Raw genomic sequence first — 25,043 nt, 5'->3', positions numbered from 1 at the left:
TTTTTCAGGTGCTAGTAAGGATCACGTATAGATTCAAGGTTAAAAGGTGCAAAGAGAAGATTTCGGTGCCACGATGCAACAGAACTCGGTGCCTGGGTTTGGTGGCATGAGGGTGAATGCTGTTGTATGGGTAACCTCTTTGTCAGCTGGCCTTCTGGGGCCATGCCACCTGCCGAGGACACCCCAGCCTCTCCTGCTCACTGACTCTGTTCCACTAGAAAATGACCCATGTCCACCCCCACACCTGGGTCCCTCCTCTTCCCTTGACTGGGACTGCTGACCTCACTCGCTCCTGGGTGCCTCAGGCTGCTGGGCCTGCCTCACCGCCCACCCTCTTGGCCATAGCCCCACACCCAGCAAATTAATACTCTAGCCTTCCCAGCCTCTCTCCATGAGCTGCTGGGCACCACTGTGACCAACACGCATCCCAGCAGGCCAGGCAGGCTCCTAGTGAGCCCTAGTTAGCCCCTAACCAGAGCCTAGTTAGTCCCCAGTCATCCTCAGAGCCCCCATCCTCTCAGCAGAAACAGCACCTCCTCTTTCACAGAGAAAAGAGCAGCCACAGAGAGGAACCCTCAACTCCCTTCCATGTCTCCCCGCCTCATCCTCTCCCTCCCTACTGGCCCCTTAGCACCAGCATTTACTCACCCTGAGGTCTCTCCCTCCCAATGGGAGCGCCACCCCTGGCCCTCATAGGCCCTTAGGTGCAGGGTCTGTGCTGAGGCCTGACTGTCACCTCACCCAGCCTCCTGAGGACCCCGCCTCAACTGAGGGAGCTGGGCCTGCAGGGTTCCCTCTGCCTGGACTGCTCCCCACCTCCACCTCCCATAGCCACACGGCGCCCTCCCCTCCTCCCCATGGGCCAGCTCAGGCTCAGCTCTGCTTCGTGGAGGCCAGCCCATACCCCAGCCCGCCCCCTAGAGGAGGAGCTGCCTGCCTCTCCCTGCAGCTGTTACATCATCCTTTGGTTTTATCTCCTTCGCCACACCCACAGCTCTTGGACATAATATTAATTTGATTTGCACTTGTTTTGTCCCCTACCCTGTCAGCTGGACCATCAACCTTGGAGGTGAGCGCTTGTCTGTCTTATTCATAGATGTACTCCCAAGGCCTTGGGCAAGTGATTGTGGCCCCGAAAATATTTGTTCAATCAATGAATGCGTGGATGAACGAGCGAGTGACTGATTATTATCATCTTAATTATACAGGTGAGGAAACTAAAACAGCCCCCACGCCCAGCTTCAGCCTTCCAGCTTCAGCCTGTTGGCACCAGTTTCCCAGCCTGGGCTCCTTTTCTGCCTCTGTCTGTGCCCCAGCCCGGGAAGTCCTGCCCACTGGCAGCTTGCCTCATCCCATGGAGCTCTCCTCTGCAGGGCCACTGGGATTTTCCTCCCCACACTCCCGCTCTTGTGCAGGGTCCCTAACAAATGCCCCAGGGTTGGTTCAAGAGGAAAGAGGATTTATTAAGAGATGCCTGGTAGCTCCCAGGCTCCCGGATCAGGCCAGCAGGGGAGTCTCAGGACAGGCCAGGAGGCGTGGTCCAGCCCGAAGCAGCGCTCGGCCGTGCCTGGGGTCTGGGCTCACTAACCACACCTCTCTCCCCACCTGGCATCTGGGACCCTGGGGTTGGATGCCAACTCCTCAAAGACTCAAAGGCCCCTCATTTTCTGGAAAACAGAACTTCCTGCGCAGCCTCACAGCAGCACCCCTGATAACGGAAACCCAGATCACTGCCCCTGCCAGGATCTAAAGGAGCCAGTGACAGAACTCTCTGGATTTGCCCTGGGGATGACCGAACTCAGGGTGTGGGAGGTTATCCCCCCTCACCACAGAGGGTAATGTGTCTGTGACGGGTCCAAGCGTTGGTTGGTGTGATCTGCACGGAAGCCCAGGGCAGGGGCGCTGGGCACCCCCACAGAGCGGGGATCCGCCTGCCCTGTATGCGTTCCTCTAGGAACAGTCGGAAAGCCCAGGAGGCTGCCACCACCTCCCCTGCTACCCTCCAACCCTTCAACCGCGGGAGTCTCTCCACTGTGGAGCAGGGCCCTGGTGGGGCTGGGAGATAGGAGGGCGGCGCCCGTCAAGGGGATGGGATGGGAGCAGAGGAGGCAGATCCCGAGGGGAATCTAGATGCCCACCCCAGGCCGACTGCCAGGGCTGGACAGTGGCCCAAAGAAAAGCATACCCCTTGTCCTTCCCCCGTTTTCTTGGTTGCCAGTGACAGGACGGTTTTGTCGTGATGGTGACCTCTGTGCAGGAGGCACACCTGGGAGAGGGGCTAGATCTTCAGGCTAGAACTCCGCTGAGCTCCTGAACCAGATACCCACATCTTCCATCTCTTCCTCAATATGCCTGAACCCAGCCTCTCCAACCGGACATGGCCTTTTCTGCCTAGAATTGGCTCCTCCCTGCATCCCTCCCTCACTGAAGGCCATCACTGTGCACCTGGCTTCCTAGGCTAGCAGTCACTCCTCTCTCCCACCACCTGCTGATACCCCTGCATCAGTCTGTAAGCCTTGTGGGGTCGGTCTCTAGGTCTCTCTCAGTCTCCGTCGTTCCCTGAGCTCAGGCCTCTGTCATCCCTGCCTCTCCAGCTGCAGTAGTCTAACTGGCCCCCTGCACCCAGCCCGGCCTACACCACCTGCAGGCCCAGGCCTTTCTCCGGCCCACACTGGATCCTCTCTCTGCCCACTCCTCTCATGGTGGCCAGAAAGGCCCTGTGCCCGGGTCTGGCCCTGCCTCCTCTCCGGCTGTGGTTCTCACTCGACACTCCAGCTGAATTCCTCTCTGACTCCTTCCCCTGCCTTGCTTCTGTCCATCCTTTACGTCGGAGCTCGGATGTCTCCGCCTCCTGGAAGCTCTCCCTGCCTGTTGCCCCTTCAGACTGGGATTTGAGCCACACCTCTATGCTCCCCAACACCTCGTGCTGCCCCCACCTACACTTCTCACACTGCACTGTGCACTCTGTGTTGACAGAGGCCGTATCTGTCTTGCCTCCTGCTGAATCACCGTAAGAGCCCAATGCACACTTCAGGGGCCAGCAGAACGCTGGGGCAGCCACGATTCTGCCCTCAATGCTTTTGGTGAGATGGAGGAGGAGATCAGGAGGCAGCTATGCCAGGACACAGTGGATTGGAGTGCTGTCTTGCACTCCAAGGCCTTTCCTCCTCCCTAACCATCCTCAGTGACTGTACGTAGGGATGGCACATGAGGCGGTTCTGGCTGACGAGATGTAAGCAGAAGGTGCTAGGCCCAAAAAGGCCCCGTCTGCCTCCTCGGGCCTTCTGTCCCTTCCCTCTGCGCACGGTACCTAGAGGAGCAGCAACATTCTGTAACCACAAGGATGGAGGTGATTTGCCAACGGTGGCAGAAAGATGAACAAGGTCCTGATGGCCTGGGCACCAGTCCCAGCCTGTCAGCCTCCACACTTCCTCTCCCAGTGGACACGGGCGCTATGTCTGGGTCACTGGCCAAGACCCTTGGGGAGACCCCCCAAGACGTCCTGGCTGCCCACTGGGGACATGAAGGCACTTCCTCTCCCCACCGCTGTGCCATCGCTCCTGCTCAGGAGACCCCACTCCAGGCACACTCCTGGGCCAAGAATCCGGTCAGGACGTTCCCAGGCTCTTAGGACCTTTTCTGATTTTATGTTTTGATCCTCAGTCTGAACTGAGGCTCCCTTGGTCCTCCTTTCCCGGGAGGAGGGGTAACATGCTGCCTGATCGCCAGCTCTGTCTGGCTGGCTCCCTTAGTGACTTTGGTTGTGGCTGCCAGAAACCCCCAGCCCACAAGGCTTGTCCCCTACGCCTGGAGCAGGCACTCCCCTGACCCAGCCTCCAGGGATTATCTGGGGCTGGCTGGGGGTGTGGGGTGGGAGCGGCCAGGCCCATCTCTGTGGAGTCTGAGCCCACATGTGCGTGTTTGGCTCAGCTATCGTGGACTTTGGGCCCAGTACCGTCTTGTGGGACACAGTTCTTTCAGCCCAAGGCCATTTGTGGGATTGGTCAGCATCAGCACTTTGCTCTCTGTTTCTCAACACTAATGACCCTGTAAACACCTTGGAGAGAACCAGGGGGTGCCAGCAGTCAAGAAGGCCTCCTGGAGCTAGGAGTGCTGCGTCCCCTGACAGCAGTGGTGGCTGATGGGGCAGAGCTGTGACACTTAACCCACACAATTGGGCAGAGAAAATGAAATTTCTTTTTTTGGTCTATAGCTTAAAAAACCCTGCCCAAATGCCCATTCTGCTTTACAGTTCAGTCCCATTCAATGACTAACATAGTCTCTCCCAGGCCCCAGAGGTGGCCTGCTCTGGTCTGGCTGCACCTGCTGGCACTCTGAGCCAGCTATAGCCTCCGTGAGGTCCAGCCAGTATCACTGGAGTGACCTCCACACCAGGCACCTCTGCAGCCAAAGAGCCAGCCTCTTCTGAGTCCTGCCTACAGCACATGGGGACTAGGGCAGATCAAGAAAATCAAGGCTCAGTGCCCCCTCAGCCTGCCCCTGAAATGCAGCCCAGGGGCAGGTCTGTGCCAGGTGGCCATGGGGCTGCTTGCTCTTTGTTTTGGCCTTACTCAGCTAATAATGCTCTCCCTGCTCTGGGCTGACCCTGGAGAGGGGTTTCTCTTTCTCTCTTCTCTTTCCCAGAATCCCCTGGGCAGGCAGGGCCAGCTTTGCCCCTTCCTTTTCATGTCGACCCCGCTCACATAAAAATTCCATAGTCTGACTCACCGAGCCTGGCCCTCAACACTGCTGAAGATGATTAAGAAAGTTCGACACTCTTCTTTCACAATCAAAGCCTAGGTTGCTTCTTCCTAAAACTGTGGCCAATGCCTGCTTACAGAACCAGAAGCTGATGATTACTTCCATCGCGTCTTTCGTTCTTTCTAGAACAAATTGGAATGCTCCCATCAACCTTAAAAATAAAACAGCCAGTTATTTTACCAGCAAAATGAGTTCATTTGGGAAAAGCCAGAGAATTGTGATTCAGGATGTGCGTGCTATGATGGACCATGGACAAACCCAACACACAAGGGAGAGGAATGTTATTTTATAGAGAAACACGAGGAAGTTGGAAGGGGTTGTTTTGAAGGAAAATCTGTTGGAGGGAATCAAGAGTTCAGGGTGACGAGCAGTTCTCATTATTGAGTTGCTGGGGTAGGTGATTTTTGTGTGGGATGCAATGCACATTTCTTCCTGTAATTGAGGATTCTTTGCTCTTGATGACTTCTTTCTGTTGGGGTCTGTAATTGATGATCTTTCCTGTAATTGACCTTGAGCGAGACTGCCTGGGAGCTCACCCTTCCAGCCCCCAACTCCATTTTAAATGAAGTTTCCCTTTATTTTCACACTCCCATATTCCAACCTTAGCTATAATTTGGGGCCACTTCTCTATCTGGGTTTTATTCCTGCATTTGCTCCCTTGCTCCTAGACTGTTTTGTGGCATGGAAACTGGCTACTCTACCATGGTAGTTGATATCACCCTAGTCCATTAAGATCCCAAAACCCTGTCCCACCTCAAAACCCCCTTCATCCCTGCTCTTGTGTATATTCTCTTCCCAAGAATTTGAGGTTAGAAGAACACAAGTCCCCTGTGGAGGTCAAAGAGTCTCTGGCCATCCAGGCCAAGTTCAAGGCCAGGCCGGGATCCAGAGGGACCTGCCCCAGGGACGGTCGTGCCTCAGGGCCCTGCCACCAGCTCCTCCATACCTCCAAGCTCTTTCACCAGGAGCAGTGCTTTAGTCCCCTTCCTGCCTCCAACGCAGACTCTTGGGAAGCAATTCTCGCCCTCCCTCTCCTGCCTCTTCCTGCTAGCAGGATGCCCCAGAGTTCCCACTCTCACTCCTGTGCCTTCCCCCACACTGTTAGGATCCCAAGTGCTGCAGATACGTTTCTGCTTTGGTGGCTATTTGGGGCTAATCCTTAGCCCTCCGTCCTCTTAGCTTTACTTACTCTAACTTCCGAAGCCTAAGTATCCCCAGAAACCAGAACAGCAGTGATGTCAAACCTCAGAAACCCTAACACCTGATCGTTACAAAGGTGGCATTCCTAAAATCCTTCACAGCTGGGGACCCCAGTTTGGATTCCATCACTCTCACTTATGACCCAGACTGTCAGGCAGGGTCAGTCCCAAAAGGGGTCCCTCCTTTGAAGGCCTTTAGTGTGGGTGTCGTGCCTAGAAAACCCCCTCCCCCTCTACCATCACTGAAGCTTGTATATAACCCTTTACCAGGACCTGATAGGAGTCCAGGGACTGCCAGGGAGGCTTGGGGACTGATGCAGCGACCTGTCATGGTCCCCACTGATCTTAGGCTCTCTGCCTCAGCTCTCACCATCTGGAACAGGGGCCCCACTTTCAGTGGGGTCCTCCTGTGCTGCTCCAACTGGCTAATTCTGGTTCCCCATCAGCCCCCAACTTCCTGCTCAGCCTGTGAATCCACATACAATATCCAGAACAAACTAAAGCTCAGCTGACCTTCAGGAGACTCAAGAACATCCAAAGAGACATGAAAGTGAAGACAGAGCCTGTGGTCCATGAAGAACCCAACTGGAGGAAGAGGACTTCCCAGCTACGAACGTTTCTGCTTGCTCTGGGACAAATGCTTTGTGATTGTTTCTGAGATTTTTGGGCATCCTTATGTTGTTTGTTACCCCACTGTTCTTAGCAGAGAAGCATTGAAAATGGTCAGGGACTCCATGCTTGACTGGGAGGTGACCAGGAAGCAGGCAGCTGGAGTGCCCCTCAGCGGCCACTGCTGAGGGCAAGGACAGGAGCCTCAGAAGGTAGGGTAGGTGGTTGCAGCTGTGAAGGGAAGAGGATGCTGCACTGAGACCCAGAGGCCCAAGCGAGAAAAAGATCCATGGGGAATGGACCCAAGACCAGGAAGCAGGATGGGGCTTAATTGGTAAGAACCCCGTTATAAACATGGGGGACAGGGACAAGGAGTGGGAAGTGAGTGGGGTGGGGGAGTTGGGGGTGACAAGGGGTGGCAGGTTTGGAGGACAGTGGGTTCATGCAGAGGAATCCCCAGTGGGATTCCCTGTAGGGGTGGCTGTGTGGGGGCCTGCAGAAGCTCATGAGATTGAGCCGGATGGGCAAGGGTGGAGCCTCCAAAGCGGTGCCACACTCTCCATCTCCTGGGCCGAGATGCCAAGACCCGGAGGTTCCCAAGGCCCAGACTCATATGCTCTTTGGGGACACTATGGGATGCTTATGGACCTTCTATTAGGAGTGAGGGACTCGGCCAAAGCTGGACAGGCAGAGAGAACACGGATGCAGCGAACGTCAATCTGCCACCCCTATCTTTGCTCTGGGTATAGTTTTAGCCTGCATTGCCCAGCAGACACATTCGTATGAGAAGGACTCCAGCCCCAGATATCCCCACCCAGACCGGTATCAGCTTGGGGTTCCTCTTTCTAGACTCAGATATTTTCTCTCTTAAAAATAAAAGATTTAAAGTCCCTAGCAAGTATGGAAAGAGGGAAGGAACCCCTTAGAAGAGAGAAAAAGGCATCATCGACCTCTTCTAGAACCCATCTTCAGTGAAGTTCCTGAATTCCTCTCCAGGCTTCTCTGCCCCACCCCTGCCTCAGCCGTCTGAGATTTCCTGGACTTTGAGGTGCTAGGACCCTGTGGACCAGGGGGAAATCTCAAGGTGTCTTCTCTTCTTTTGACTTCTCATTGTGTTGGCTGTTCTAGGGGCTCGGGTGTAGCAGTGGCAGTGCAGTAGGCTAGAAAAGAGAGCGAGGCTGGAACCACCTGTGCTAAAGCTGGAGAAAGGTCCAAGTTGAAGCCTCCGTCACCTGGGCAAGGGGCAGTGGGACAGCCCCGCCCATTCCTGCACCTAGCACAAGGCCCATCCCACTGCCCATCACCAGACTGGCGATTGTCCCTCAAGAACTGTGCCACCCTGTAGGTTCACTGTGCACAGCACCACACTTTCCAATCTGTCAGATGCTCTGGGGACCGCGCTTCTCCCTCCCTTGCCCTCAGAGACCCCTCTGGACCATCTGGCTCTCAAGAACAGGCCCCACACCTAGGCAGGGACACAGAGCTACACGTTTTTGGTCCCTCCTTTCCCCGCCTCCAGAGGTCCAGGCTCAAATGACACTGGGGTTGCATCCCACCCCACAAATATTTCAGCAGGCCATCTGTGATACTGTGATTCATAAGAAATAGGTATTTGGTCACTGAGATGACCAAAATAAATTTCTCAGACATTATTTGGTCTTCACCCACAGTTCCTGGCTCACAGCTCCCAAAACTCTCAGAATTTCTTAAGTGATGAGAGTGATAAAGATGTTTTTTGTTATGTTAATGAGGTGACTTTTGGAAAGCTCAGGCTGGGGGCTGGTTGCCGATGGAGCCAACCATGTGATCAGAGGATTGGAACCGTCAGTCCCACCCCTGATTTCTGGGGCCGAGGGAGGCTTGACATTGATCAGTTGCCAATGGCCAATGACTTGGTCATTCATGACTACGTAATGGAGCCTCCATAAAAACCCAAAAGGACAGCTCATTGCCTCTTCTTTTTTCAGAGAGCTTCTTCATTGGGGAACTAGAACCCTTCCACATGCCACTGTGCCGGGCCCCAAGCTCCACGAGGACAGAAGCTCCTTTGTTCGGGAATTTGCCCTACATATGTCTTCATCTGGCTGTGGATTCATATCCTTTAATGTCCTTTGTGATAAATCGGTAATCCAGGGAGTGAAACAGTTCAGAACAAGCCTCCCCAAGATATTCCACTTTGGCACTTGAAATATTTTAAGCCAAAGGCAATCAGGATCCTGTGTGCTCAAGAGAAACTTTTGTCTCCCCCTTAAAAAAGTTAAATGGGGGGCCTTGTCCATGGTAAGAGATATTACCAGAAAGAACTTTTTGTGACCTATCTGTTTGAGGGCAAATCTGTAATTAGTGAACACCTGCTCTTATTGTCCTGTGCGTCACCCTCTTCCTCTCTGAAGCCTCAGACCCTTAACCCACTCCTTAACTAAAGATGGCATAGATACCTCATTCTGCCTTTTTGTCTCTGAATCCTTCATGTATGTGGGGTCTCTAACTCTCTCATGTATGTGGGTTTCCTGTACATATGCAATTAAATTTGCTTTTCTCCCATTAATCTGTCTCAATTTAATTTTTAGACTAGCCAGAAGAACCTAGAAGGGTAGAGGAAAATTTCTTCCTCCCCTACATGAGTAAACAGGTTTTCTCGAGTTCTGTGATCCTTTCTAGCAATTAATTAAACCCAAGGAGGAGGTCATGGGAACCTCTGGTTTATAGTCTGTTGATCAGAAGTACAGGTAACAGCCTGCACTTGGGACCGGCCTCCTGAGTTGGAGGGAGTCACTGGAACCTCCAGTTTGTAGCCAGCTGATCAGAAGCACAGGTGACAGCCTGGGCTTGTCACCAGACACAAACACAGGTTCTTTACCTGCCACACAACAGGGGCCAATAAAAGCTGGAACACCAGGCTTATGGCAAGGAAGAGCTTTTATTTAGGATGACATCAGCCAGGAGACGACAGTGAGCCCTCAAATTTGTCTCGTCTCCTTGAAAGATGGGAAGCAGGAGGTTTTAAACCTTGTAAGGAATGTGGCCTCTTGTAGGGGGGAGGAGCCTGTGGCCTTGCTGGTTGGCGTTTTCCCACCAGCCTGCGTTTGGCCTTGTGAGGCTGCCTGCAGGAAGGGGGATGCGAGATAAGGGAATCCACAGGTGGTGTCCTTGGTTGTTTGCCCCCATGATGGGTGGTGGATCCTGGCACCAGGAAACTGAGGAGTTGGGATCCGGGAAGCTTCAGCTTCTTCATATTCTCTGGACATCAGTTTCCCTGTAATAAACCTGAAGAACTTCTAATTAGCCAAAACTTCAGTGTGAGCCCAGCGTGAGGCCACCTGGACTTTTAACAATTTATAACTACTATTTGCCTTGTGAAGCTCAGGGATACAAAGATTTAGAACACCCATATTTACTTATCAGTGTAACTTAGAGAAGCAGGGAGGGGAGATGAGTGCTTTTGGTTTTAACCCCACAAATGCTGGGCTTAATGTAGGGGACCCATATCAGGGCCGCCATCAGGCTTGCGATGGGCGTCTGAAGTGGAGGGCAGTCTTGTGGGACTGAGCCCTTAACCTGTAGCATCTGATTCCATCTCCTGGTAGACAGTGTCAGAACTGAGTTGAATTCTTGGCCACCCTGCTGGTGTCCGAGAACCGCTTGTTGGTGTGGAGGAGCCTCCACACACACATCGCAATTGGGCCCAGGAACCCTTTGCACCATCTGTCAGGGAGCAAACACTGGCCAGCCCAGGCCCAGAATGCCTTCTCTACCAGCGTCCCGCAGGCCATCTCCTCAGCTGAGAGCTCCCCCTGGGGGGTCCTGGCTTCAGAGTCATGGAGGTTTAGTACCACCTTCATCCCATTTGAGAGCTGGTGTTTGCCCATCTGTTGTCATCCACCCATTCATCCATTCAACAAATACTCATTGAGTGCCATCTCCATCAGGCCCCCTTCTAGAAGCCGAAGGTAGAGCTGCAGCCAGGAATGACCAGAGCCCTGTATGCACAGAGCTTACCTTCTCGGGAGGAGAGAGAGACAACCAACAAGGAGACAGAGACAGACAAGACAAATCCAAATAATGATAAGCGCTGTGAAGAAAACAGGACCAGCGAGGCGACAGGGAGGCACGGAGCTGTGGGAGTCAGAGGAGACCTTCCTGAGGGCGTCCAGGCTGAGCCGGAGGGATGGAGAGGAGCAGTGCACAGGAGGAGGAGTGTTTCAGAAGAGGCCAGACGGCTCCTACTGTGGGACCCCCTCAGGGGTCGGAGGAGCATATGATTTCATGGGAGAGGAGACCCCGTGGAGGCACCGGGGGCCTGGATGGATGGTGGAGCGGAGGCCTGCTCCCTAGGGAAAAGCCGCCAGCTGCGGAAGCCTCCCTGCAGGGCCCTCTGCCTGGCATCTGCCTGACTTGTCTCTGACAGGAACTCTGCTCCCAACACCCACCAGGGGCCTCCCCTGCTGCCTCAACTCTGACCAGTCATCACTGAGGGAGAGGAAGGGCAAGCACAGCCCTGGCTCAAACCACATCTGAGTTCCTCTCCCCACTCCCACTCTGTCTGTCCCGCCCTAAGATGCAAGAACAGGTGAAGAACGATGACCCCCACTCTTCAGTTCAATCTGGCCTGTATTTACGGGCCACCTGGGCTGCGCCCTGTTTCCAGCCATCCCAGAGCCTAGCTGTGGCCCCAGCTCTGCGACCTGGGAGAAACCTCCTTCCTTCCCCTCCCTATACGCCAAACCTTATCACCCACCCCCGCTACAGCCCTCCCTCCCGGCTGACCCGACCGGTACAGGACTGATTATGGGTCCTCTGCTCCCATGTGCAAAGCAGCAATTCCAAAGCCCGGCCCGTCCACTTGGACGACTGTCCAGCTTAGGAAACCCTGGAGCCTGTCCCCTCGGCCCAGTTGCCACATCCTTCCCAAGCAGGTCTTCCCTTCCCTTCTCGGTCCCCTCGCCCCCACTGCCTCAGCCCCACCGCAGCCCCCGGCTCGCCTGAGCCTGCCCTACACTCCCTTGGTCCCAGAGGCCCTAAGCACCAGGTCCAACTCCTTCACTGACCTTGGAGAACTCAGCTCTTCCACCCCCACCGACATGTCATCAGCTGTTGGAGTGAACGTCCTTGCTGTCACAGCCAGTGCCCACGTTTACTCAGTCCTCTTTAGCCCCGAACCATCACCACCATTACACAGGCGCTTAGCACGAGGCCAGCTTCCCTGAAACTCTCGTTTATGCCCCAGAGGGGCTGGGTGGGGGGCTTTAAAAGAAATGCCGGGTCGGGCCTATGTTTAAGGAGTTTATTATCTTGCTGGCTAGAGAGAAGAATGCCTAAGAAACTCTTAGAGATTAAAACAAAGTTGAGCATAAATGGAGTATAATAAAGCCCTAAATAAACTGGGGGAGTCGGACAATAAAACTTTGCGTCGCCAGAGGACTGGGGCGACGGCAGTGGGGACCGAGGAAGCTCCCTGGAGAAGGGCCCATGCAGGCTTTGAAGAGTGGGCAGAGCGATAAGGAGAGTGAGGAGTGGGGTGGGAAATACCAAAAAACCCCCCAAAAAGCCACAGCATTCTTAAGGGACACTATAGCATGAGACCCTGGAGCTGGGCTGGGAGGCCTGTCCCCTGCGGTCTGCTGCCTTGCTTTCGTGAAGGCGTGTGGAGGCTGGGCCGAAGAGGCCTGAGCGGCGGCTCCTCTCTTTGGCCTGTGCAAGAGGACAACCTGCTGAGGGGTAAGAAACAAGCAGGACAGGCCCTGGTAGGGGGGGCTTCGGTCATTTGGATTTGGGGGCATGCAGGAAGGAGAGACTGGCAGGGCAGGGCACCTCTGTACCAGGGAAGAGGCTCTTTCAGTGCAGCTGGGAGTGAGCTGACCATGGACTCTGTTGTTGGCACAGGCGGATGGTCAGGAGGTGGGGAAGGGAGGGCAGGAGCTGAAGCCACTGCCAGAAACAAGCACGAGGCCGCCGCCCAGCAGCACAAGTGTGGCTGCAGAAGAGAGGTTCCCATCAGATTGCCAATCATTTGCCCCTGTGTGGTCCAAAAGGATGGCCATCATTTCCCAGACTCCCTTCTCTGCTCTCAAGGCCCGGAATGCCCATCCTCCCGGCCACCCCATGTCAACAGAGCATCCTGCCCCAGCATGAATTTTCCTCTCTCTCCATATGTGTGGGTCTTCTTCAGCAGGCTCTCTCTGCCTCATCCTCTCCATCTCCCCAGCCCTTTTTAACTTGCCCCTGGATTCTGGAATCTCTGACATCGAGATCAATCCACAAGCAGCGAGCACTTGCAGCTGCTGCCCTCTCTGGCCCAGGCTATCCCAGGCTCTGCTGCCCTCTCTGGCCCAGGCTATCCCAGGCTCTGCTGCCCTCTCTGGCCCAGGCTATCCCAGGCTCTGCTGCCCTCTCTGGCCCAGGCTATCCCAGGCTCTGCTGCCCTCTCTGGCCCAGGCTATCCCAGGCTCTGCTGTCCTCTCTGCTCCAGGCTATCCCAGGTTGGGTTCACCATTTCATTCTATTCCTCCCCCTCTCTGCCTGCTAGACTCATTTTTCAATACCAGCATTTTCATCCTGCAATTCTCTTGTTCATCTCAAGTCCTCAGATCCAATGTAGGACGTGAGGAGATACGGTAGAGCCTCTGAGACTGAATGCACGTGTTAGATGAATGGCTCTACGTCGCTGGGAGTGAGACTCAAATGGAATCTGGGTAGTTTTTCAACTAACATAGGAGAAAACACCAATCCCATCAAACGGTACAAGATTCTGATTGGTACCTACCCTGTGACAGTCAGAGGTCAGGAGGAAATGCAAAGGCATTCAAAGAAGATGGGGGTCACGATGAAATTTACCCATGTAATCTGACAACCGAAGGCCCGGGATGTGGCAGAAAAGCAAAGACAAAGTCTGTAACGCACATCACAAGTCATGAAATAAATGGACGACTTGGAACGGTTGGCGCAGCCTCTAAGGAAGTGAGTGGAAGATATTAGCAGAAGGGAACCGAGCAACGGCCCGCAGCTCTGACAGACTGGAAATTCTACAGGAAGGAAGAGAGCAGGAGAAGCTGCACTCCCTGGGGGGGTTCAACGAGCAATTCCACTGCGCACGGATAAGGAGCGGTAGCATAGCTAGAATGGGCTTGTTTTCAATAACTAAAATCTCATTTTACTAATAGCCCTGAGATGTCCCCAAAGCTTTCTAGAACTTTCTTTTTTCCAGTTGCACCGCTTTTCTGGATGATGAGTTCCATATGGTACCCTGTCAGTCAGCTGCCATTTTCGCTACTCAGGATAAGACTCCCCTCTCTCGGCTCCCGACTGCCGACTGCCGCCTGCTCTCGGTTAAGATAAATGACTGCTCCCTCAAATACAGCGTTTTCTCAGCCATAAAGAGAGGAAATAGGCTAGGTTTGTTCTCCAAAGTGACAGACCCCAAAGTGGGAGGGGTCGTTGGGGCAGCTCTTAACACCCACATGATAACATTTAATACCCTAGTGGCAGAAGGAAAGCACCAGATATTCCCTCTCAGGTACTCAATTTCAGGCAAAGGAACTGTGATGAACTGTGGCAATTAGCAAGGGAAAAATGAAAAGGAACTATTTAAAGAGCAAAAACCCCACAGGAAGCCTGGGAGAATACTGGAAAAACAGGAAAAAAAAAAAAAGTGATTTGCCAACAAAAAATCTAGGCCCACAACCAGATGCCACAGGCAGCTGAATGCAAAGCCACCATGAGCAGAGAGCCTGCTGGGAGAGAGGGTCTGGGAGCCAGAGGCCTCAGCTCCTCACAGACACCCAAGGGCCCCTCACAAACATCAAAAGCAGGAACTCAAGAACGAGTGAGCTGCAGAAGGATTGCATTAGGGATAGAGCAACGGCAGGACAGACAGAACCCCAGACACACGTGTTGCAAGCTAGTGACAGCCACCCACCCAGTCTGCCAATGACACACAGAGGAAAGGGAGAAGGGCTATTGACCACACTGTGCAAACCAGGCCTCTCCCACGGCCACCCAGTTGGCTTCCAGGAGCTGCAGGAACCGTGACCAGGAGAGATGCTTCTGTCCTTGTCAGAACTCGGGCAAAGCCCTGATCATAGGTAATGCCTGTGCTTCGAAAAGTAAGATTCTCCACCCATCAGAGGCACTGTCACTGCTGTTAGTGGCACACTATAGTTAAGCCCCCCGTTCCCTGTTTTCTGGTCCATACATTGTAAGACCTAAAGAACGTCTGCCCAACAATTTCTAGCAGGGATTCTGAGAATCTCTCAGGAACCTCTGGGCAAATTAGAAAAAGGTACCCTCCTGGGTGGAGCCAGGGCAGCTGGGCCCTGCACAGCCTGCTGTGTGGGGCTGGCTTGACCTGGAGAGCCATAGTTGTAGGCCTTGCCACAGGGAACACTGGGTACAAGCCCTGGAGAATTCCAGAAGGGAACTGGTTTTTAGTATTTATGACATGGTTGGTCATCTGGAATGTCTTTCACCATAACTGGTGAGGGCATGGGGAGAAGACAGAGGTGGCCAGTTCTTCACCCGGAGCAATGGATATGAAGAACCACTGCCATTGTGGTGGCTGCTGTTTCCAGCCGGCCGGAAGGAGTCCAGCATCTGTTGGAGGCGATCTCAGAAGTGACTGTCCTTGGAGCCCAATGGAATTGCTTCACGCTAGATAGTCTCCTTCTTTTCAAAAAAATAAGCTTTTTACTGAAGTAGAATAAGCACATAGAAAAATGCCATAAAGGTATAGACCAATGCATTCCACCAACTGAGTGGACCCGTGGAACCAGCATCGAGATCAGCAAATAGAATACGGTGGCCCCCCGGGCGCTCTGGGGTCTCTTTCTGGTGAGCTCTCTCCCCGAGAGTAACCGCTATCCTGAAATCTAGCCCCAGCGATTACTTTTGCCTGCTTCTTGAACTTTACATAAAAGATTGCAAATAGTGTCTAGTCTTTGGTATCTGACCTCTTTTGCTCAACAGTTCTGTTTTGGAGATGCATCCACGTTGTTGCATAGAATTGCATAGCATTCCATTGCAGAAATATACCACAATTTATTTATCCATCATACTGTTGAAGGGCGTTGGGGCAGCTGGACTTTCTTTTTAATTGACTTTTTTCTGATTACAAAGATAATTAAACAGTCATTAAAAATATGTCCCCATTTTTCAATTTCGTGGAGCACTCCAGCCCTGGAGTCTTGTTGGGGCCTCAACATCCAGGCTTCACTTCCTTCCTTGACTGCTTAGACCCTGGCTCACCAATGTTCACCCCCTTGGGCTCTTGCCCATACATCTCAGCCTCCTTACAATCCCCAACCCAGGGACAGTCCTTGCTCTGTCTTTCAGCCTCAGACGCTCAGGCCTCTAAGTACCGCAGGAAAGCCGCTGTCCGGGACAGTGCGTGCCCTCGCACCTGCCCTTTCACTTGGCTGCGAAATCTCCAGACTTCTTCCAACAACTAGCCAAAGACTCTGAAAACGCTCTCAGCAGCTATTTTGCTGAGGAAAGGGAAGGCCTGGAGCCCAGCAGCCTTCACTGGCCTCCCCCCACCCACCCTGTGCCCATCGACTACTCGTGCCTCTCTCCCAAGGCCTCCCAGAGTGGGGGTCTCAGAGCCCTCCACCAGCACCCAGGACCCCTCTCCCCCCACTCCAAGACTTGACCCCTTCAGGCTTCTCCCTCAGAATCCAGAAACCCTCAGCCCCACACTCTCTAAGGACATCTTCCCCTTAGGCTGCTAATGGGTAGCCCATTCCTTCCTTGTTGGGGCCGTGGAGCGCCCCCACTACCTCCACCACAGCACAGCTCCAGCTGAGCTCACTACCAGCCTTCCTAAGCCCACAGGGCACAGCACGGGCCTTTACAATGTCACCTCTAGGCGGCATCTGACATTGTCCCCCGTGCTCTCTCTCGAGACTCTTCCCTTGACTTCTGGGACAGCGATTTTCCTTAATCTGTCTCTCCACCCCACCCTTGCCCTTTCATAATTCTCTTTCACTGGTTTTCTTCCTGTGCCTGCCCCTTAAGCGTCAACTTTCCCCAAAGCTCTGGGTTAATCTCTTTCTTTCCTGGACCCCTCCTCTCAGCAACACTGACTATGGAGACCCCCATCTCTACCAATCCGGGTCCCACCCTTTCCCCTAAGTTCAGGCTTCCTATCCAGCCATTCCATCTGGGGGTCCCAGAAGAGCCTCAGAATCTCAGGGCGATGCCTCTCGAATAAAAGTATATTCAAGTTTTACAGGGAGAAATCAAACCATCAGGTGTCTACACAATGTAGAGCTTAGCAAAGCCTTGGCAGGCGGGATGCAGAGCAAGCAGTCTAGGCCTCCTGAGCATCATGGTGCCTCGTCACGCGGTGGGGAGGTCTCCCCCCCCGACCCGAGAGGTGCATCAGAATTTCAGGTGGAGCGTGAGATTTGTGTATTTACCAAAAGGAGACATGGCTTTGAGAAGTTGAGTAACCACACTGGAGAGAAGTCAGGGAGTGCCCATCAGGGTGCCAGCAGGAACAAAGACCCTTCCACGCTGGGCAGCAAAGCTCAGCGATCCAACTACCTATAATGGCGAGATCTAGGACGTGCTGCAGAGAGAAATCGAAGACCTGGAAGCAGAAGGAGCAGGCAGTTATGAGACCCAGAGAGGGCAGCTGTGTAGAGAGGGCAGCCGGGCCAGAGTTGTGGCCTCCCACCGAGGGACACAGCCCGGGCTCACCCTCCCCATCTACATTCGCCTCCCCATCGCGGCTGGTGTCTCTCAACCCCACTGGAAGATGTCATGGCAGTCCATTCCGGTCAGCCCCCTGCACCCAGACCAGGGTGGAGCGGCCTCAGAGGGGGTTGGAATAGGGCTCTGGACAAGAATGTGAGAAAGAGCAGAAACAGGGTGACATGTCAGCTCCATCAGGACGTAGAATGAAGAGGGAAGACTGTCCATGACACTGCAACAGAGACCAGGGAGTAAAACCGGAAGGACCAGGTGACATTCCTGGAGCCTTCACACCTTCCGCTCATCCATCCTCCTTGCGTAGTGTCTGGAGTGCTTATCAAGCCCCACACTGGAGAGGACCTGCGTGCTTGACACAAGGCGGAGAACGCCAAGGCCCGGCGGAGGGGACGATCAGTCAGCCTGCCCTCCGCCTCCCTCTATGATCTGTCCTGTCTTCAAAAAGGGCCCCCCGAGCGAGGGAGCTGGGAGAGGCAGTTGGGAAAAGATGAAATAGGCAGATCCCTGGGGGTTGGGCTTTAAGGAGGAAGCAATCCGAGACAGAAAGATGTATCAAACACTTGCACGGATAAGAGAAGTGGGTCACCAAAAGCAGAAACACACGCGTATGTTTCCCAGTAGAGAACTATTACCAGTCGGGGGGTCTGGGGAGCCACGCTGGGACCTGTCTTATTCCATGGGGAGATGGGGTACACAAAAGAGAATAATGACACCCAGCGGGTAAATTCCCAGCACAGGGGACGGGGACGCTGAGGTGGACAACTGTAACCCGGCGTGCGTGGGGGAAAGCATGGCCTCCTGTGTGGCCTGGAGATGAAGACCAGGATCTGGGCCCCCCCAGAGCACGTGAGGCCAGTGAAAGGGTAGGGTCACCAGCGGAAAGCAAAGTAGCCCGTCCTCTGACCCGACACACAGCAAGGTGCGTCTGCACGGGAGACCGACTCAGGGCCGTTCACTGATCTCGAGCAAGATGGTAAAGGCTTTTCCTAGTTCAGAGAAGGCTGCCAGGAAGCTCGAGGGTTCTAGAAAGAAGAGGGCTGCCCTGGGCTATACGTCAGGCCTTCGAGGCTGCAAGGAAATGTCAGCAGACATCACGAATCTGTTCAGGAAATCCTACGGTCTCAGGGCTGGGGCACCCCTTCGTGGCCGTAAGGACCCATTTAACCAAACGTAGTTTCTCTCAGGAGAGTTTTCTAAGTTGAAAATGAACTTGAAGCAGGGTTTAGATACATCCAGGGCATGAGAGAGCCCTGTAAAAGTGATGGGGGGGGGGGGTGGCGCTGGGAGCCCGACTGAGGGCTCAGCCCCGGAGGGGCCCCGTCCTGCCCCTTGCCACAAGTCAGTCTCCAGTGCCTCTGCGCTGGGCAGGAGGCCTGGGCATGGCATTTCTTCCATTCCAGGCCACTGTGGAGTGTGCGTGGCATTGTCACTGTGAGCAGTTCCTGGGTGTATGAACAAAAGGTGAAGAGGTCTGGTCTCTAAGAAACCAGAGTGGTTTCCGGGCAGCCGTCAGTCAGCCTGATGGTCTCAGCAGACAGCAGAGCTCAGTCAGAGCTGAGCCCAAAGCTTGGTGGTGCGGGAGCAGCGGCGGTGGCCAGGCAGAAGCAGTGAGGGAGCCCCATCCTGCGCTTCCACATCTCCAGCTCACGTCCAGGCTCAAGGCCCCGAGGGGAAGCACCAGCGCTGGGGGAGGCCATTCTGAGAACCGTGAAGCCTTTCCCACCCAAGTGCTGCGGTCCCTCCCCGCCCGCCCCCCGCCACCCTCGCCCAGGCCGCAGTGTCCTCCTGCCCTGGGGCTCAGGCTCCTGCTCCTCGCTTCCAGCTGCCTTCCCTTCCCTCCCTGCCTATCTCAGCTGCCTTTGTTTTCTTTCTCCAGGAGCAGCAGGTGCTGAGAGGACGCCAGGAGAAGGAAGAGTGACCTGACCCAGGCTGCTGGGGGCACCGAGAAGGTCCCAGGCCTCGTGGGCATCCCAAAGACTGTGGGGGCAAAAGGAGGAAAAAGACATCCCAGGAATTCAGCTCCCCTCGGTTCCTCAAAGGCCTTCTGCCTCCAGCTCTTAAGGAAAGACCATTCCAGACTCAGAGGGGCCCTCCCCCGAGAGCAGAGGCTTCTTGGCCTCCAGGGGAAGCCGAAGGCCCCAGGTCATCCTGCCTGGAAGCTTTGTCTGGAATCTAAAAGAGGACAACTTGACTGTTACTGCCATGCCGATGGGCAGGTCATGCGTGCGTAGGGAGGACCCCATGCCCACTCTCCAAGAGACGGGGAAGGAAGACGAGGATGCCCAAGTCAAATGACAAGGTGAGTAATGTATGTAGAGAACGGGACAGATGAGAGCAGGTGACCCCAGAAACTGGGGCTCAATCTGGAAGGTGGCATAATTGGAGGGGGACAGGGTGTTCAGGGAGAAGGGCAGGCGCCCTTCCTGAGACCCCCAGGAGTGAACCCAGGATATGGAGTCATTGCCACCTACCCCTCTCCAGGCCCTTTCTGCACCACGGGCCCCACCACTGCCCCCAGACCTCTTCCTCCCCTGTGGCTTCAGGGTGGCCCAAAGGACAGAAAGAAGACATCAGAAGGACATTTGCTGGCTCATGGGAACCCCTAAGATATAGGAGAACTCAATGTGCCTGGTGGTTACCCCATCTTAGCCCTCTTTCCTTTGGGGTCCCATTTCCCTCTGTGTTTGACTGTCTTCCAGTCCTGCCGCCTCTGTGTACATGCCCCTCTTCTCTTGGGACTCTCTCTTGGCATCTCCTCCTGTTTTCCTCCACGTCTCTCTCCCCGCCCGCTGTATCTGGTCTTCTCAGCCCTCTCCAGCCCTTCTTGTTTCTCTCCACTTCCACACAATGGGTGAGGGCCAGAATCCAGAGCTGAAGTCACAGGGAGGAGCCTCATCGTCCCGGGGATGGGGAGCCCCATGGCGTCTGAGGAAAGACCTGCCTTTCCCCTTCCGGCAGCCCCGCCCCCCTCACCCTCGCCTTTCTGTGAGGCTGAGGTGTGGGGGAAGGCAGGAGGGCTGCGAGGAGGAAGCTGCCTGCCTTCACCCCATCCGCAGCCTGCCTTCCTGGAAGCTCCTCTTCCAGCCCTTCTAAAGCAGAGAAGCTGCTCTTCTTCCTATCCGTCGAGCCCTCAGCTCTCCCCTGGCTTCTTGGCTCGTCTTTGTTATTCTAAGTCCTTCCTGGGTGACACTTCCTCTTCCTCTTGGAGCCCCACAGCCCAGTCAGTATGATCCCCTTCTTCCCATCTTCATCCACTTGCAAGCCAGTGGACTCCCCCACTCACCTCCCCCCAGGCTCAGCAGAGGACCTGGCACATGGTAGGTGCTCAATAAATCTCTGTTGAATGAAGGGAAAACTTTGGCCTCAGACTCCAAGGTGTTATCTTTGCCCCAATACCGCGCCCACCTAGACAATTTTAACAACTCCCAAGAAGCCTCGTCTCCACTCCTCTCCACTTCTGCAGCCCACCCCACAGCCAAACCTTGAACCCAGACATCGCCCAGGAGGCCCCATCTTGGCCCCCCACAATTCCCTTCTCTTGAAAGGCTTCCATGGCTGCTCATCCCAACTTGCAGGTCTCCAGTATCACGTTTCCCGCCTCATGGTTGACCCATTTAAAGCCCTCGGTTTCCCTCCTCTCTGCTGGGCTTGCCTTGCCCGCTCCCCAGCCTGGGAACAATGTGACCTTTCATTTTCTCTAGTCTTGCACCTGAGCTCTGCTAAGACAAACACGCAGCTGGTTTGTTCCCCAAGAAAGGTGTGAGTAACAACTCAGCTCGGCCCTCCTCTGCTGCCAGCTAGCAATCAGTTTACTAACCCTTTTTTCCATCCCCAGAGTTGACCCTTGCCCCCAAACCATTGTCCCCATTCCTCACCCACTCACTTTCCCTGACATATCCACTCTTAGTGCATAACCCCAGGCCATCAACTCTGACCTCCCCCCTGGCCCTCCCATCTCATCATATCTGCCTGTACACCCTCCTGCCCAACGCGCTCCTCACCCTTTTTAGGATAATTCCTCCATTTGGGCTTTGGGTCCCACCTGCCCTTCTACACACCCCGGGCTGGCCCTCCAGCCAAGTGTCCCTCCCCTCAGCAACCTGTGAAATTACTTCTGATCTCGCCTCCTTCCCCTAAGCCTGTCAGTGTGCCGACAACTCCCACTGGATATAAAACTTCCCTCCATCACACCTCTTCCTTAAGCTGGCGTCCACTTTCAAAAATGCCGTTCACCAGAAAACTGCTGGAAGGATCTTCCCAGTCTGTAGATGGCTTGTCCATCCCTCCTGCCCACTCCACCCAGTGCCCTTGGCCTCTGCTCCCCACCCCCTGCTAAGGAATCTGAGCTCCCAGAGGGCAAGATGCCCCCTCCATTCTGTATCATACAACCTTTCTTTTTCCTTTTTATTGCAGAAAAAAATGCATGCTCATTCAAACCATACCACAGAGAGAGTCAAGTCGTGGGAGCATTCTCTTACCCTATGCTCAATCCCATTCTCCTGAGGAAGGAGCATTCAAGGGGGGCCGTGTACGTATCCTTCCAGGCTTTTCTCCAGGTACAAACATGTATGTAGTTTTATGCATACAAATAGAACTGCTTTTAAAACATAAATGGGATCCTAGCACACACATTGTTCTGTAGCTTGCTTTATTTCAGTGAACGCATCGAGAGTTCCCCATCAGTGCTTGCCCCATCACACTCCTGGTGCGGCTGCTCTGCAGCCCAACACACCGATGGACCGTGGACTTAGCCACGCCCCAATTAGTGACTGCTTAAGTTGTTTCCAATTTTTTAACATTGCTGTCACAACTGTCCTTTCATGTCTATCCTCACAAAGTTATGCGAGTATTTCTGTTGGAGAAAGTCCCAAAAGTGGAACTGCCTTTTATGTTTAAAAGAGCCCCCCAGAAAGGCCATCCCAGCCCTCCTGCCCACTCCCAGCACAGGGGGGAGCTTCTGCCCATGCCTGGCGGGCGCCTGAAAGCATCCCTCATGACATCTGCAGAAATGCCCGAGGTCTCTACCCCCCAAACTCTGCTGTTGGATTACTTCTCACTTCTTCTCAAACTGTGCCCCACCCCTCGACACTGGCCCATCCTCCTCTGCTGGTCCCTTGGATCCTGTTTCCTGATGTCTCCGCATTTACTTTTTGAATAACCTCCTGTATCACCTTTTTGCTAATGGGTCTTTCCATGCGCCTCCTGGAGCTGGGCAACCAGGCAGTTCAAGTGAACTCCGCAATGAACGAGGGTTGCACAGGCGAGTGAGAGGAAGAGGAGAACTCAGCTGGCCCCTTTCATTCACGCAGTCTACAAATATTTATTGAGTAACTATTAAGTGCTGGCGCATTGCAAGAGAGGCTGGGGAGAATGGTGAGCTGAAGCAGGCACGGTCAGTCTTGGAGGGGAGAGAGACATTCATCAAATAATCACACAAATAAAAGTATGATTTCAAATTGTGTGAAATGCCACAAAGGAGTGGCTCGTGGAGATGTCCCTGACAGCTGCCGGTCCATAGGGCCCAGGAAGGGCTCCCCAGGAACTGACATTGGAACTGAGATCTGTGTGATGCACAGGCTTTGAGCAGATGAGGAGGGTAGGGGAAGAGGTCTCCATGTTGGAACAGAAGGCCTGGCTAGAGGGGAGTAAGGCACATTCCGGGTACCGCAAGAAGAGAGGACAGGTGAATATTGAGCTGAGGTCTTAGGAAGCCTTGGGGAGGAGAGGCAGGCGGTGGGGTAGATAAGATGTGTTGTGAGATTCCTTCTCTTGACCTTGCTTGCATTTCTAGCCACAGGAAATAGGAAAACATTGCCCCACCCCCCCAACTACTTTGCCCCTCTCAGACCCCAGGACCTCAGCTTTAGGATGTACTGATGGGGAAGGAGCAGAAAGTAGAGGCCTTCCCCCTGCATTTCATTGATTATCCTGGTCACATCCCCATATTCTCCCTTTGCAGATGCAACCCTCTGCCTTGGCTGGACACTCAAAAGCTTCCTATAAGTCACTGGCCAGAGAAAGTCAGCATCTGGGCCACAGCAAGGGGCGGGCGGGCAAGGGGGGCTTGGCTTTTGACCAATCAATCTATTCTTCTGTTCTACCAAGCCCACCACTGGCTTACAGATGCATGCTCTTCCGACCTCTGGGGAGCTGCGCCGGGCAACGCTTTCTCATTGGATGCATGGGGAGGGTTTCTAGTTTTTCATTCACTGGTATTTTCTGCTCTTGGAATCTGGGTACCTCTCCATAAAGGTGAAAAATGCTGATCCCTGTGGATAAAACAAAGCCACTTAACTTGGCCATTGGCCACTGGCCCCATCATCCATATAACTTAAGTTTCTCCAAATGGTGGTCTGACCATTGGCTGCCTTGTCTGGCTACTCAGAATCTTCCACGGGCACCATCCTAAATGACGGAACAGGTGACAGAGGGTCTGGAGCCCCACCCTAGCCCACCCTGGAGCCCACCCCCCAGCCTTTCGGCCAAGAACCACCCACTCTCTGCCCAGAGAGTCCACCCTGGCCTCCAGCCATGGGACTCCCTCCTTGCCTCCCTGGGAGGGAAGGCCTGCCCCTATCCCCAAGGAGATTTACCCTTCCCTACCCCCCGCCGCCTCCACTGAAGTGCGAAATAGGTTAGGTGGTCCTTCCTCTCTTCATGGCACCTGGTCAATCCTGCATTTGATGCCTCGAGCCCCTTCAACTAACACAAGAAATGCCAAGGCCAGCCTACTTCCCGCTTGTCTGCAGCCTGAGGCCTGTGGTGTGAGGACTTAAAAGTTCTTCCAGAAACAGGCCAACCAGCTGCCACCCATGTCCCACAGCAGCCCTACAAACATGACTAAGCCCACGGCGACATCACTTGAGTTCACCCTCGTGCCACCCACACTGATTACCAACCGCTACACTTTGCCTCAGGAAGCTAAGGCAGGTGCCCAGGGCTGGGGCTGCAACTTTGAACTTGTCGTGAAGAGCGGGATCCCTAGGAGGGAAGCACCTATCTGGGAGATGACCCTTCTTTCTGGACTTTGGCTGTGAAAGGAATGAGAACCCGGCAGCTCTCTCCCTTCTCAACCCGAAAGACCGCTATATAGTTCCATTCCATTTCAAAGACTTGGATCTGAAGGAAAATGGTTATTGCAATAATAGCGCTGAGATTTTGAAACAAAGAATGGAGCCAAGCCCTTTGGGAGATCAGAGCTTTCAGGAATTAAACACTCAGTTAACTCAGAGAGAAAAGGATGTGTGGTGATTTCTGCACTCCTTTCACCTGGGCAGCCACGTGGCTCCCACCAGTGCTCTCCCACCTGCTGTCCGGTACCCCAGCCAGGTGTGGCTGCTTCCCGGCCCAGGCTACGTACTGGCTTAGGGTCTAAATGGCCTGAAGTGCCAGCGGAGACAGCACTTGGTGACCTCAGTTCACCAGCAGGAACTTGGGAACCCTCTCTGCATGATGAAGGCACTGCCCCAGGCGGGCGGCACCACTGCTGGGTGCAGGGTCCAGGCCACGCCCGGCAGCCTCACTCCCCAGCCCTTAAGAAACTCTTCCAATGTTTGACAGAGAGTAGACATCAGAGGGTATAAAATACTTTTCCTGTGCATCTCCTCAAGTCCCAGTTTGGTCTCACTGAGCTGCAGATTATTCACGCAGAGAAGACAGGACGGACTCGCTTCTCCCTGGCCCCTAACCCCGGCTGATGCAGGCAGCTTCCCTCCTGCTCCTGGAAACAGGACCTGGACTGTTTTTTCTAGAGAAGTCAGCCACCCA

At 54.2% G+C, this 25,043-nt stretch overlaps 2 long non-coding RNA genes across 2 annotated transcripts; one reads left to right on the top strand and one right to left on the bottom strand.

The window, feature by feature from the left end:
* LOC139077301 (uncharacterized) lies at positions 1–17,882 on the bottom strand. The gene is made up of 2 exons (XR_011529695.1): positions 16,982–17,882; positions 1–9,836 (listed from the first exon to the last, which is right to left on the bottom strand). It is a non-coding gene; the product is annotated as an uncharacterized lncRNA (long non-coding RNA).
* Positions 17,498–21,905, top strand: LOC139077300 (uncharacterized). Its single transcript, XR_011529694.1, has 2 exons — positions 17,498–19,575; positions 21,690–21,905. It is a non-coding gene; the product is annotated as an uncharacterized lncRNA (long non-coding RNA).
* Positions 21,906–25,043: the final 3,138 nt, after the last annotated feature.

The sequence above is a fragment of the Equus przewalskii genome, chromosome 19, assembly GCF_037783145.1.
Source record: "Equus przewalskii isolate Varuska chromosome 19, EquPr2, whole genome shotgun sequence".
Classification (NCBI taxonomy): domain Eukaryota; kingdom Metazoa; phylum Chordata; class Mammalia; order Perissodactyla; family Equidae; genus Equus; species Equus przewalskii.
This window is presented reverse-complemented; position numbering and strand designations above follow the sequence as displayed.